Below are 12,817 nucleotides of genomic sequence, written 5' to 3'. Positions count from 1 at the left end.
GTTCTCCATTTGTTACATAGCTTTTCTAGATGTTATGCTTTGTCATATGGTGTTACTTTTCTGGCTTTGGAGTTTTACCTAGGTGTACGATTATGTTTTCCTTGTTTTGGTCGGTTTGGATGTTAAAGGTGCCTCCCTGTACATATTGAGTTTTGCCAATTTGGATGATTTTGCCCTTGTTGTTGTAGGTGTATTTAGTTTTTGTAATCGGTTTCAAGTTAACACGATTGTCATCACTAAATCATCGAGGGGCCCAAAGATATCGCTTTTATCCTACTTTGGATAAAAGGAACGGATAAACTTTGATACAATGCTCGCTTGCACTCACTTACCAAATTACACACAACAATATGTTTTATAACACCAAGTTACTAGTGCGTTTACATATTATCAATGTGCAACCGATTCGCAAGATACAACTCACACATCTCGGTTTCAAGAATATAAGATGTTATCGTCTCACCAATCACTCGTGATACAATTCATGGAGCAATTCAAGTGAGTGTGGGTTTAATCCAATGCTCAAATCATATTCGTAAGCACTCATGAACATTGCAGCAAACATTTGCTTATGTCTAATACGCTTTTAGACAATCCACACACCAATTCACGACAGTCTTCATTCATACCTACTTCCAACATATGAACGACTGTGGCCCGTTCAAATAATTCGATTATTCTTAATAAACTCAATTATTCTGGAAGTCAAAACATGCAAGGTGAAACACAAGAATAATACCAATCCCATATGGCCTCAAACCTTTGAGTATAAATAAAACTCCTTTTATTTATCACCATACCGATTACTCATTATTTGTCGTTTCGGGTAATCAACTTCTTACTTGAACTATTACACTTGTCCCATGCTCTTAGCATGCACACAATGTTTACCTATGGTTCTTACTTTTGTGAAATAGATCAAATTGAACACATTTCCAATCATTCTCATTTCACAACTCCAAATCCTTTTTCATAAGTGTAAGAATGTCAAATTCTTGCTACTTATAGAATATGCTAGATTCTAACACTTTATGCAATGATCCTTTCGTAATGTCACTGCACAAAAGTCACAAAGACTATTGTCGATGATATTACAAAGTCCTCTATCGGAGATTGTTACAAGACAATTCCTTAGATATGATGTCTCTCACTCAAAGTACATTCCTTTGAACATCCTTTTGCATAAAAGTTTCTAATCTAGACATAGATTTTCAATATTCAATTCCCAATATAGATACATTTCCATATTTTCCATATGACAACTTATTCTTAATAGAATCTTTTCTATTCATAATAATGTCGATATGGTCCATTCAATACCATGCTTCCAACTACTCACAAGCAACCAATCCTCGTCGAACTTTGGATTGTCCTTTGATAGTTGTTTAATTATTTTAGTCAAAACCAATTCTAGTCCCTTTTCCCTCTAAATGCGCTAGAAATTTGGAAAATTTTAGAATGGTCAAACAATAAAGCATTTGCAATCGATCCTATACCCGAAGCGTATGGGACACGATGCATAATGTTTTATTTGCTATGTTCTCAAAATTCGAATTGTGAAGAGGAATGCCGTAATCATAATCGAAATTTTAAGAACACATTATGTACCTTTGACTAAATTTATTAACATTTCTCAACCTAAGCCTTTAGATTTGAAATAAAGCATAATATTCTCTCCCTTAATTATAGCAAACAACTTTACAACCCTTACGACTTTGCAAGGAATGACTTTTGTTTTCTATAATTAATATTGCCAACTTGCAATACTTTCCATAATAATCATACAATCATAACTTTTATGCTCCTACTATCATGATGATTACTATAAAACATAACACTTATGCTCCCACTAGCTTCGACATGTATTCAAAACATCTTAACTTTCAGAAAAAAAAAAAACAATACTTATTGAATTTCTTAAGTTCATGTTTCTAATACTTAGTGCTTCGATAATCTTTTATCAAGGCTTCTTGAACTTATACACCTTTGCCTTAGATAGTTTATATGTGTTTCTTAACAATTAAGACTAATTGCCAAACCTCACAATTCAAATCATGGAAAGGGATACTGTAACCATAATTGAATTCGAGAATGCAATTTTACAATCACTATCTTCTTAAAATCTTTCTTAGTGAAAGCATTTCCTCACAATCATTTTCATGAAGGAGGAAATCTTATGACACTTAGATTTTAAACGGTGTATGTGTTCCTATCCATGTGAATTTGTTAAAACCAAAGTTTACGACAAATTCAAACTCATATGGACCGAACTTTTTAATCTTGATTTCTTGCCTTATAGTAGCACAGATGCCCACCACGTCTTCCAAGTAGTTAAGCAGCTCACCTTTTCCTATCAATGTACCTTTCATTGATTAAGGTGCCTTGCCTTTTATGCGTTCAAAATGAGAATTCATAGAACTCACATGCATAATTAACTCAATTGGAATGTCATAGAAACAAAATAATGTCAACATGATAGGTTGTAAACCTCAACTCGTGTGCTAGTGATGATCGATAAGGTTTATTTGATTTGTTCTTGAAACCTTTCAAGACCATTAAGACTCCCACTTACTCCTTGACATATAAGATTCTCTTGTCAATAACCATTTCTTGACAAACAAATATCCAAGAGTTAGTGTAGCTCATATCAAAATACTTCATAAGTTGGTCCTAGTTGGTCTTTGTGTTATCCAAGACATCACAACTTTCCACATTTGATGAATGTTATAAACCTTACTTTTTCACTCGATGTCACAATCTTAACTTTAAGACTTGTTATTGGAACGAAGTACGATTGACTTATTGATTTAACCATTTCTTCAATTCTTGATTCCTCTTCTTAGACATACAATTGTACTAAGTCTCACTTAGAGGATCAATTGAGATATGGTTCTTAATCATTAAGACCTATCATAAAGCATAAAAGCTACTCTCCCTTCTTCTTAGAATGGAGAAACTTTTATCTTCCTGCCTACTTGATTCTTCTTATTCGTTTTGCTATTGATTTAAACCTTTTTAATCAATTCTGAATTACACTTAGTCTTATAAGTATAATCATATTTACTAAACCTTTAGTAAATCATGATGAATATCTTTGTTACTCTTATGGTGGACTTGATCAATACGCAACTTTGTGTACTCGATCTCCTAGTCCTTCACTTGACACTTTGTCAACGAATTAGTCTAATTTTCAAATATGAAATTTTTCATTCATCATGCAACCAAGTTGCGTGATTCCAAATTTCTGTCCAATTGAAATTTGGGCGATGAGAAACTCTCCCTATTTGGTAAATTCTTGACATTTCCATAAATAACATAACTAAGAATCATATCCATTAGTTGTAGAAATATTCAAACATCAATTTTCATAACGATTTCATAGCAAGGAAATAAACAAATAAATAAATACGTCAAAAATTTATTTTATTTATAAAAGTAGCGGAAAATTTTGTCCTTACAATGCAAAATCCATTGAAAACTATGTAAAAGGAAAATTTCTAACAACTCTATCATAACTATCTAAGCTCAAAATCTAATCTTCAAGTCCATGCGATCGAGATCCATCTCTTGGTGATTAGATTCATCTTGCTCTCTCAACAAGCTTCCTTTCTTTTCACCGATCCTGCAAAACATTCAAATGCAATCTTATCACATCATGTATTAAGAATCAATGAATAGGAACTTAATGGAGTTATATAGTGGATTTTACCTAAAGTAGAGCCATAATCTTTGACTCTCCCATCTCGTAGATCTCTTAGGTAATTAGGGCAATTTCGTCTCCAATGCCCCTTCTCTTGGCAATAAAGGCAAATTGACTCTTTTGGAACAACACATGGAACTACTTCAGACATCGCCTTTCTCTTATGATCAAACTTTTCGATCATTGCATGTCTTTCGTTGCCATTGTCTATATCCATAGAGGTCATGAAGGCAGATTCACCAATCAACTTTGCTTTTCTATTGAGCCAAACCATTGCTGATTCAGTAGCAATAAGCATATTGGTGAGATCTATAAGTGTCACGTCGTGGTTCATCATATAGTACTCTCTTACGAACTCACCATACGAGTTAGGAAGTGACTGAAGAACCCAATCAACAGCCATCTCCTCACCGACAACGGATCCCATCATTCTTAACCTATCAATATGTGACTTCATCCCTAGAACGTGTGCACACACGGACTTTCCTTCTCTATTTTTACTTGCCAAAAGGGCTTGAGTGAGCTTGAACTTTTCAAGACTTCGAACTTGTGGGTTAGGGAGAATTTTAGGAGGAGGGGGAGGAAGCGAAGCATGATCTCTTGTTCCTCGATCGAATCATGGAATATCATCTTCATGTGGAATGCTTGTTCCACGGGATTTGGGAAGACCATAGTTGTCGAACTTTGACATCTACAAAATGGGAGAAAATGAATTCAAGTTAGTTGATTGATTGAGTCCTTGGTAGATCACCCAAATGAAATTCCAAGGCTAGGACCCAACACAATACGCTACAACCTAGAAAAGGGATGTCGTAATCTAGTTGCAGAATATTTGAAGGTAAGTGAATGACGATTCACTAATTTTCACCATGAAAAACAAAAAATAAATTTAAGTTTTAAATCTATGAAAACTCCTAGATCCTTTGAGATTCATTGAACATTTCAATGGCATGTTTAAATCTCGTTATGCCCCTCTTGTTTGTGACTGGGATGCCGAGGATCACAAAGCGGGTGTGAATAACCATGCAAACTACATGGTGCCCTCACATGTTACAGTCACCTATTCGATGTGCCGGTAAACCACACACGCTCCACCGAACTATGACAAATATTTAGTCACCCTTTGCTACCTTCGCTTAGAACCATTTAGTGTGCCGGTAAACCACACACGCTCCACTAACGTCTTCGCAAGGGCACAAAGTGTAATTTCATGGAATTGCATCAATTTACTTTGTCTAAGTAACTAAGACTGGGAATTTGAAAAACATTTAGTTACTTTTGTACTTCATTATACTTATAATGGAAGGTTTCGTCCTATCCTACCCGTTCGGCTAACGACCCTCCACTAGTCAAGAGTGCGGTGGGTAAGAGTGGATACTCATTCAATCGCCATATTATAGGCAATTTCCTTAAATACCCCTTATAAACCAGCTTCGTGAATGAGGCCTACTAACGGTAAGACTGACTTTTACTCATACATATATATATATATATATATATATATATATATATATATATATATATATATATATATATATATATATATATATATATATATATATATATATATATATATATATATATATAATGTTAGACTTTTAATGTTATATATAGTATAGGGTGTATTTTACACTTTTAAAATACTAGGTGGTTTAATTTAACAATTACACTTTTAATTCAATTAAATTGTAAACCTAAACTTTTATGGATTTATTAAACTTCTTTTAATTATACACATTAATTAATTAATAAAACCATAAGGGTGTGATTTGAACTTTTCAAAACAACACTAGGGTTTTAGAATTTAACATTCCTAATTAAACTTTTAATCAACTTTTAAATTCCAAAACTTGAGGGCAAGTTTTAAAACATTTCAAAACATTAGGGTTTAGAATTTAAATATACATCAAAATTAAACTATTAATTCAAAATTTAAATTCCAAAACGTGAGGGCAAGTTTTGAAACCTTTTTCAAAACATTAGGGTTTTAACTATTTAAATTTCAAAACAACAAAACTTTTGAGTTCAAATTTAAACTATAAAACCTAAAGGGATTAATTTGAAACTATTCCAAACTTTGTCAAGAATATTCTAGATCACATAATTCAAATAAGGCAATTAACTATAATTGGCGGTTATGTAATTAGATCTAGTTCAAATTCTTGAAAGATAATGATCAAATAATTTCCATAACTTAACATATATCAAATAAGGTAACAATTATCTAATTAGATGACCAAAATCTTTTATTTTGACAAGGATAATCATAAGGGATTAACAAAATTCGAATTTTATTAAGTTTAAACAATTATGGCAATTATCCTAAGTCAAAATAGGTAAAAATCCCGAAAATCCGCCTGTCTGACAGCTAAACTCGCCGAGTCCCCTTATGGACTCGCCGAGTAGGAGCCTACTCGCCGAGTCCACAATGGGACTCGCCGAGTACATCAGGCAGGAGGCAAAAAATGATTTTTTCAAGCATGAACAAGCATACAGAGCATCAATACAATAGAAACCAATCTAGGCTCTGATACCACTGATGGGTTTTGGTCATAAGACATCCTATGTGCTCATACAAACCCTAATGCTTGGATCTAGGTTTCTCTATTGTACATGCAAGTTATCCAAGACTATAAACCCTAATTCTAGCATTCAAGTAATCATATTAATATGAGAATAGGTTTATAATGTTACCTTGATTGTTATGTAGCAATAACAATCCCAAATCTCCTTGAATTGACTTTGGAAGGCTTAGAGTCACAAATATCACTCCTCTAATGGTTCACAAACACCATAAGCAAGAGGATGAAGAGGAGAGAGGATGGAGGCTACCAAAACTCGTGCGAAACCCTAGCAAGAAGCTTAGCATCGTTTTTGAGCCTTAAAGGTACTATATATAGTGAGGCTATTAGGGTTATCTAACAAGGAAACCCTAATTTGGATGCTTAAGCCCTAAGCAACCCATAGACTCCTTTTATCAAGCCCTTGGACGATTTCCTTATGGGTTTCCCCATAGAACTCGTCCAACCCTTGATACAAGGCAATCCATGGCCCAAATTGCAATTATCTTATAATTACAATTCCAGTCCCTTAAGTTTAATTAATCTCTTTTAGTCACAAAACTAATTACCAATTAATTCTTGACTAATATTAATTAAACAATATGATTTCTCATTTAATATATTATTCCCATAATATATTAATAAATCATATTTAATCCTTTCTCTCCATAATTCATCCTATCAAGTTGCTTTGGTGAAGGCAACCCAAAAGGACCATGCACCATCAGGTCAAGTACATACCAAAATAGTTATGGACTTAGACACTAATCCAACAGGAATACCCTAGGCTCCTCAATCATCAGGTTGGAATGCCTATACACTATGGGTCCAGTCAACCATCGGGTTGGAATACCCTAGGCCCCTCAACCATCGAGTTGGAATGTCAATACACTATGGTACCTGTCATCCTTGGGCCTAGTCAACCATCGGGGTGGAATGCCCCGGGTCTATTGGCTCAGACACAAAGCAGTAAAGCCTCAACAACCAACCAAACATGTACACATATAACAGATAATCGTATAACAGTTTACAAACAGTTAGACATATCTACCTATCACTAAGAATAGCATCATCCTATATACCAAGATACTGATATAACAGATCATTACATTACAATAGCATATATAATAGGATATCGAATCCAAATGGTCGGCCTTGGTGCCTTCGACCCGTAATTATAGTGAGGAAAAATCACCTCGCAAACTGAACAGAAGCTGATGAGGTCTCGACTCCAAATCTCAGCTCTCTAACTAACACCTATTCCCACCAAATGACCAATTTCCATAAAAATCCCAAACTACCCAAAATACCCTCAATATCAAACTTGGTCAAAAAGTCAACTGGTCAAACCAACTAGGTCAACCGAGTCAACCCAATCGAGTTAACTCGACTGAGTCAACTCAGGATGCGTACAGGGGGCGTACTATAGAGGTATGATGGGCGTACACGAAGCCTCGTAGGTTGACCACCATCGGGGTAGCTGACCTTGCACGCAGGGTGTACTCAGAGTACGTGGGGCGTACCCTTGCAAACCTAAAAATTCCATTAACAGCTTAATGGCTTAAGCTCTTTTTCCCAAACTTCAGATCCATGGCTAAAATACACTTTAGAGTCATAAAGTTTCCAACTTTATGAATTCACATGCCCAATAAGTGCTTAACTCAAGGTCTTAACCCATTAAGACCTTCTACAAGTTAAATGGAGAAAAACTAACCATTGGGACTTCATTTTTATGACTTAGGACCCCTCCAAGGGTCTGAAAGGACAAATTAAATCGTCAAGAACATGTCATGCTCAAGATAAGACATTTGGGACCAAAAAGCATCACTAAAACACCAATTTATAGATCTACATGATTGAAAGATAAAGTTGTAAGCTTTATGAATTTTCCTAGTTTATCAGATTTCCTGGATTACCAAGTATATTTGACACATCTATTTCAATTCTTGATTGTAAACACCTTTAGCAAGTAATTTATATGAAATTCGAGCAATCCTTAATTTAAAAAGAATGACAATTAAGTCGTGTTGGCGGAAAGGGAAGGCTTCCGTAGTTGATGCATCATTGATTTGGTTCCCTTATAGTTCATTGCATCATATTGCACTTGATCAATATGTTTGAGTAATAAACGAGTTCGTTGTCCATGTGGTGTAAATGGACGAACGATTCCTTGTTGTATTCTTGTATATTGCTGAACTTTATCACCTTATCCATATCCCAAGACAATAAAAATTCGAAAGTTACATGCAAAAAATAACAACTAAAGGTCTCTGGTTGACTGTGTTTTCTATTTGGTCTATGAGCAAGCTGGTAGTTTTGAATTGAAGTTAGATTTACACATCCAAGGACCAACTAGCACTTTTATTTTAGTATATTTATCCAGAAGTATTATAGTAACACACACACACACACACACAAACACACACACACACACACACATATATATATATATATATATATATATATATATATATATATATATATATATATATATATATATAGAGAGAGAGAGAGAGAGAGAGTCAAGATCAAATAAGAAGGAAATTTTTGGTAGGAAGGTAAGAAATTTTTTTATATGCATATTTTCTTAGTAAAAATTAAAATGAATCATCAGATAATTCAGAAGTAAGATGATTCACAAGAAAAAATTCCGAAAAAAACACTTTCATGATTCATTTTTAGGTAAATCAAGAAAAAAATTCACTTTTATGATAACTTTAGTGAATATCAACAAAATCATCATAAAAATGAATCATCGAAATATTTTTTCAGGATTTTTTTGGTGAATCATTATATTATTGATTCATTTGTTTTTTTCATCAAAAAAAAAAAAGTCGAAAATTTTTTTTCTTACCTTCCTACCAAATTTTTTTTTATCGGATCTATATATATATATATATATATATATATATATATATATATATATATATATATATATATATATATATAACTCTCTTTAATTTTACTGATTAAACCAATATGCTTTTTTACCGATTCAAAAGATTTTAAATATGAGAAAGAAATACAGAAAGGCACAACATATCCATCCTTTTATCAAAAAGAAACTTTTATTAGTTCTTGTATTTCTGACTCAACAAAAATATACTGTACAAAATGCTTGCTTTGATTAAGGAGTTTCATAGTTTCATTTACGAGTAGTTTCAGTCTAGTTTTTCTCCTGCACGTGTCATGTTGTTAGTATTATCACAATGACCATCTTACTACATAGCATATAACTTCAACGATATAAAAATATTTCAATCAACAAAAACCGGAAAGATGAAAAACAGTGATAAAAAAGATTGACATCAATCCAAAATTCCAAAAACAAACATGCTTTGATGTTCTTTATTTATGAGTTCCAAAATAAAAATAAGCTCTTGGACCTCCTTATTTCACAACCACTGATTTTCATTGTCTCTTGGACCTCCTTATTTCACAACCACTAATTTTCAGCCATTGCCAGTCACACTCACTCTGTGACTATGAACAACGTCTACAAACCCTAGATATTCAATTATTATTTAGGGTAATGTCCCCATGTCAAGAAGCTCGACTATGTGAATCCAACACAACGCATCTTTAAGTTAAAATCGAAGCGAAAAATTATATCCAAATGACTGATACTTTTTTAGTAAACTAAAACATCTTATTTAATGATTGAAACGTACAAAATATTCTTATTCATTTATGTTGGTGAACATTTATTTATGCTCGATCGTTAATGATCTCGTACGTTAATTTGTTTATTTTATTTATGTTAGCTTGTTTTTGATCGTGGATTGATATGTTCATTTATTTTATTTATGTTTGTGTGTAAACAAATCAACATGAACAGAGTACTTTTTTTAAAACGAAATGCATGGATAAGAAAATTCGTTTGTTTATGTGCCCATATTCATTTCATTTGTTCGGTTAAAATTAAACGAATAAACATGAAGATGCCCTTGTTTGTTTTTGTTTGGTTCGTATAGGGCTCTAATAAAAAAACATTCAAATAATTCATTGAATATATTGAAAAATATCCACAACCATAAAAATGTTATTCAGTGTAACTGTAATTCCTATGGAGCAGGCTCCTAAACCTTTGAGGTTTTAAACACTATAGGTGACACTATTGTCTTAAGATGGGATTAGCAGTTGTAAATACAAATACAACTGTAATGACTCTTATCACTTGAAATTTCACAAGCTCCTTCACCCAAGTGTTTTTGAAAGCATTGGGCACGACAATCACCAAGATCACAAGAGTTCGGATCCCACACCACAGTACATCTTTGTTGTCCATTCACAATGGAAACTCCAACTAAAAATGAAGAAAAAGAAACAAATTACTCATAACATGAATCATAAAATATTAGATTTCAGGTACATAGCTGTCAAAGTAATAAAAATACTAAAATCTATAGTATGATAATTTTTTCCACCATTAGATTGGAGCTGTTTGGAATTATGCAATCAATTGACGATATATTAATCATGCTTTGAGATAACATAAATGTCATGTTTGTCATCCCAAAATATCAAAAACAGACTTCATCATTATTTTACATTTAAAATAATATTTTGGAGGATAGGCATCTAGATAATTGAATACACAAACCTGAGATTACAACAATAAAAAGCGAGAAGTAAGCTTGGTCATGTTTATGTATAATTACAAAGACTCTCTTCAGCGTTGGATTTCTAAGTGCTTTGGTTTAGGAACTGATAATGTACATTTAAATAGACCAAGTAAGCATTATTTCTCCCAGCTTTTCATATTACAGAAACAAAACTACAATCTGTTAAATGAAGATAATTAATGAAAGAAACTGCCAATTATCATAGGAAGCATATAAATTTATATTTAACGCACATAATCACCTATTAATCTGAAATTGATAATTAAATTACAGATTTCATCGATTTAAAATTTCACTTATTTAGAGCGTTCAGCTCAGATTAACATAAGAACATGATTCGCTAAGAAATTACAATTGAGTCCAAATCTTAATACCATAAAAATTTTCGGTAATTATGCGTTTTGACATCCATATTAATTTTTTTTATAATTAATAAATTTTTAGAGATAATTATGCGTTTAAACATCCATATTAGCTTTTTTTATATATAAACTAGGTTACAACCCGTGGAAACCACGGGTAAAAGATTTATAAAATTTTATGAAATTTCAAAGATTTATGTCTTTTAGACTTTTGTATTGATTATTTAAAATTACACCCATCCTTGACTTTCATATGAGATTTTGTACCTTTACTTATCATCATTCTTTTCATCCACATTGACCAAACGATGCATCATAAAAAAAAGGATCCATTGTTAACTTGTAGACCACAAAAACTAAAGCACAAGTGACTGAAACTCTTTTTACATTATAAACTTTCAATTGTTTTCAAGTATTGTTGTTTTCAGAGTTATCCTCTTTTGATTATTCATTTAACAAACTAACCACCACTTCAAACCATTTTTTTCAAGCATAAGAATCTAACATTTCCATCTTTGGTTCCTTTGCAAATAATGGAAACACTTGGAAGTATTTTGTGGATATCAAAAACCCCAACTTTTATTTCCAAAGCATACAAACATTTAGATATCAATATATTATATATTTTTCATTTTGTCTTTTATACAATTTCAATAATTTTACGTCTTTGTAAAATTAAGTAAAATTCCATTTTTTTCAACCGAAACTTGTCATATTTTGGTTAAATCTTATATCTGGCATTTTATTAACTTACTCTAAGTTAATTCCATTCAATTTATTAAAAAATTTCAAATTTATCAAAATGTCAACAAAAGTCAAGTTGTTTATTTTTTGACAGCACCAAAAGTTAGCATGTAGCGAACTTTAAACTCTCGTATCTTGTTCGTACGATATCCATATGAGTTAAATCAACTTTCTACCCCTTCCTCTCATTCCCGACTAAATTTTTGGCTCAATAATGAAATGATTTGGATATGTATAACTCAAGTTATGCAGCCCTAAAAATGACACCTGAATACTTTAAACACAACTTTCCAGCTTTGTGCAGAATTTTACTCAGCTTTAAACACACAATTCTCTCAAATTAAGTCGGATTAGTTTGATTTTTTTGCTATGTTCTATTTTTTTTTTTTTTTTTTTGCGACAATTTAAAGCAAAGAATTACCTGCCTTCCTACATTAAAGATCGAGTTATACAGCCTCAAACATGGGTTCTTGGATTAATTTAACTAAAATTTTGCATTTATGTTCATTTTGTTCAAAGATGGAATTAGTGATTCCATTCCAAGCTTCTTTGCATTTCACATATTGGTAACATACTTTCAAGTTGTATTTTCTTTGTAATTATATAGAAATACTTAAATTACATCTTACCAATTTCCAACATTTCTAGCATTACTTACTTAAGTATTCAAGTTAGCATAATTCTTTTTCATCAAATAATCCTTATTCCAATTTCATGTCATAGTTTAAGCAAGCTCGAACACCCCCTGTAAAATCCTAGATAAATAAAAAGGTTAAATGCATACCTTATTCCAAAAACAATATCAGTTGAATGATATAAATGTAC

This window comes from Lactuca sativa, chromosome 9, assembly GCF_002870075.4.
Source record: "Lactuca sativa cultivar Salinas chromosome 9, Lsat_Salinas_v11, whole genome shotgun sequence".
Classification (NCBI taxonomy): domain Eukaryota; kingdom Viridiplantae; phylum Streptophyta; class Magnoliopsida; order Asterales; family Asteraceae; genus Lactuca; species Lactuca sativa.
Note: the sequence above shows the minus strand (reverse complement) of the source record.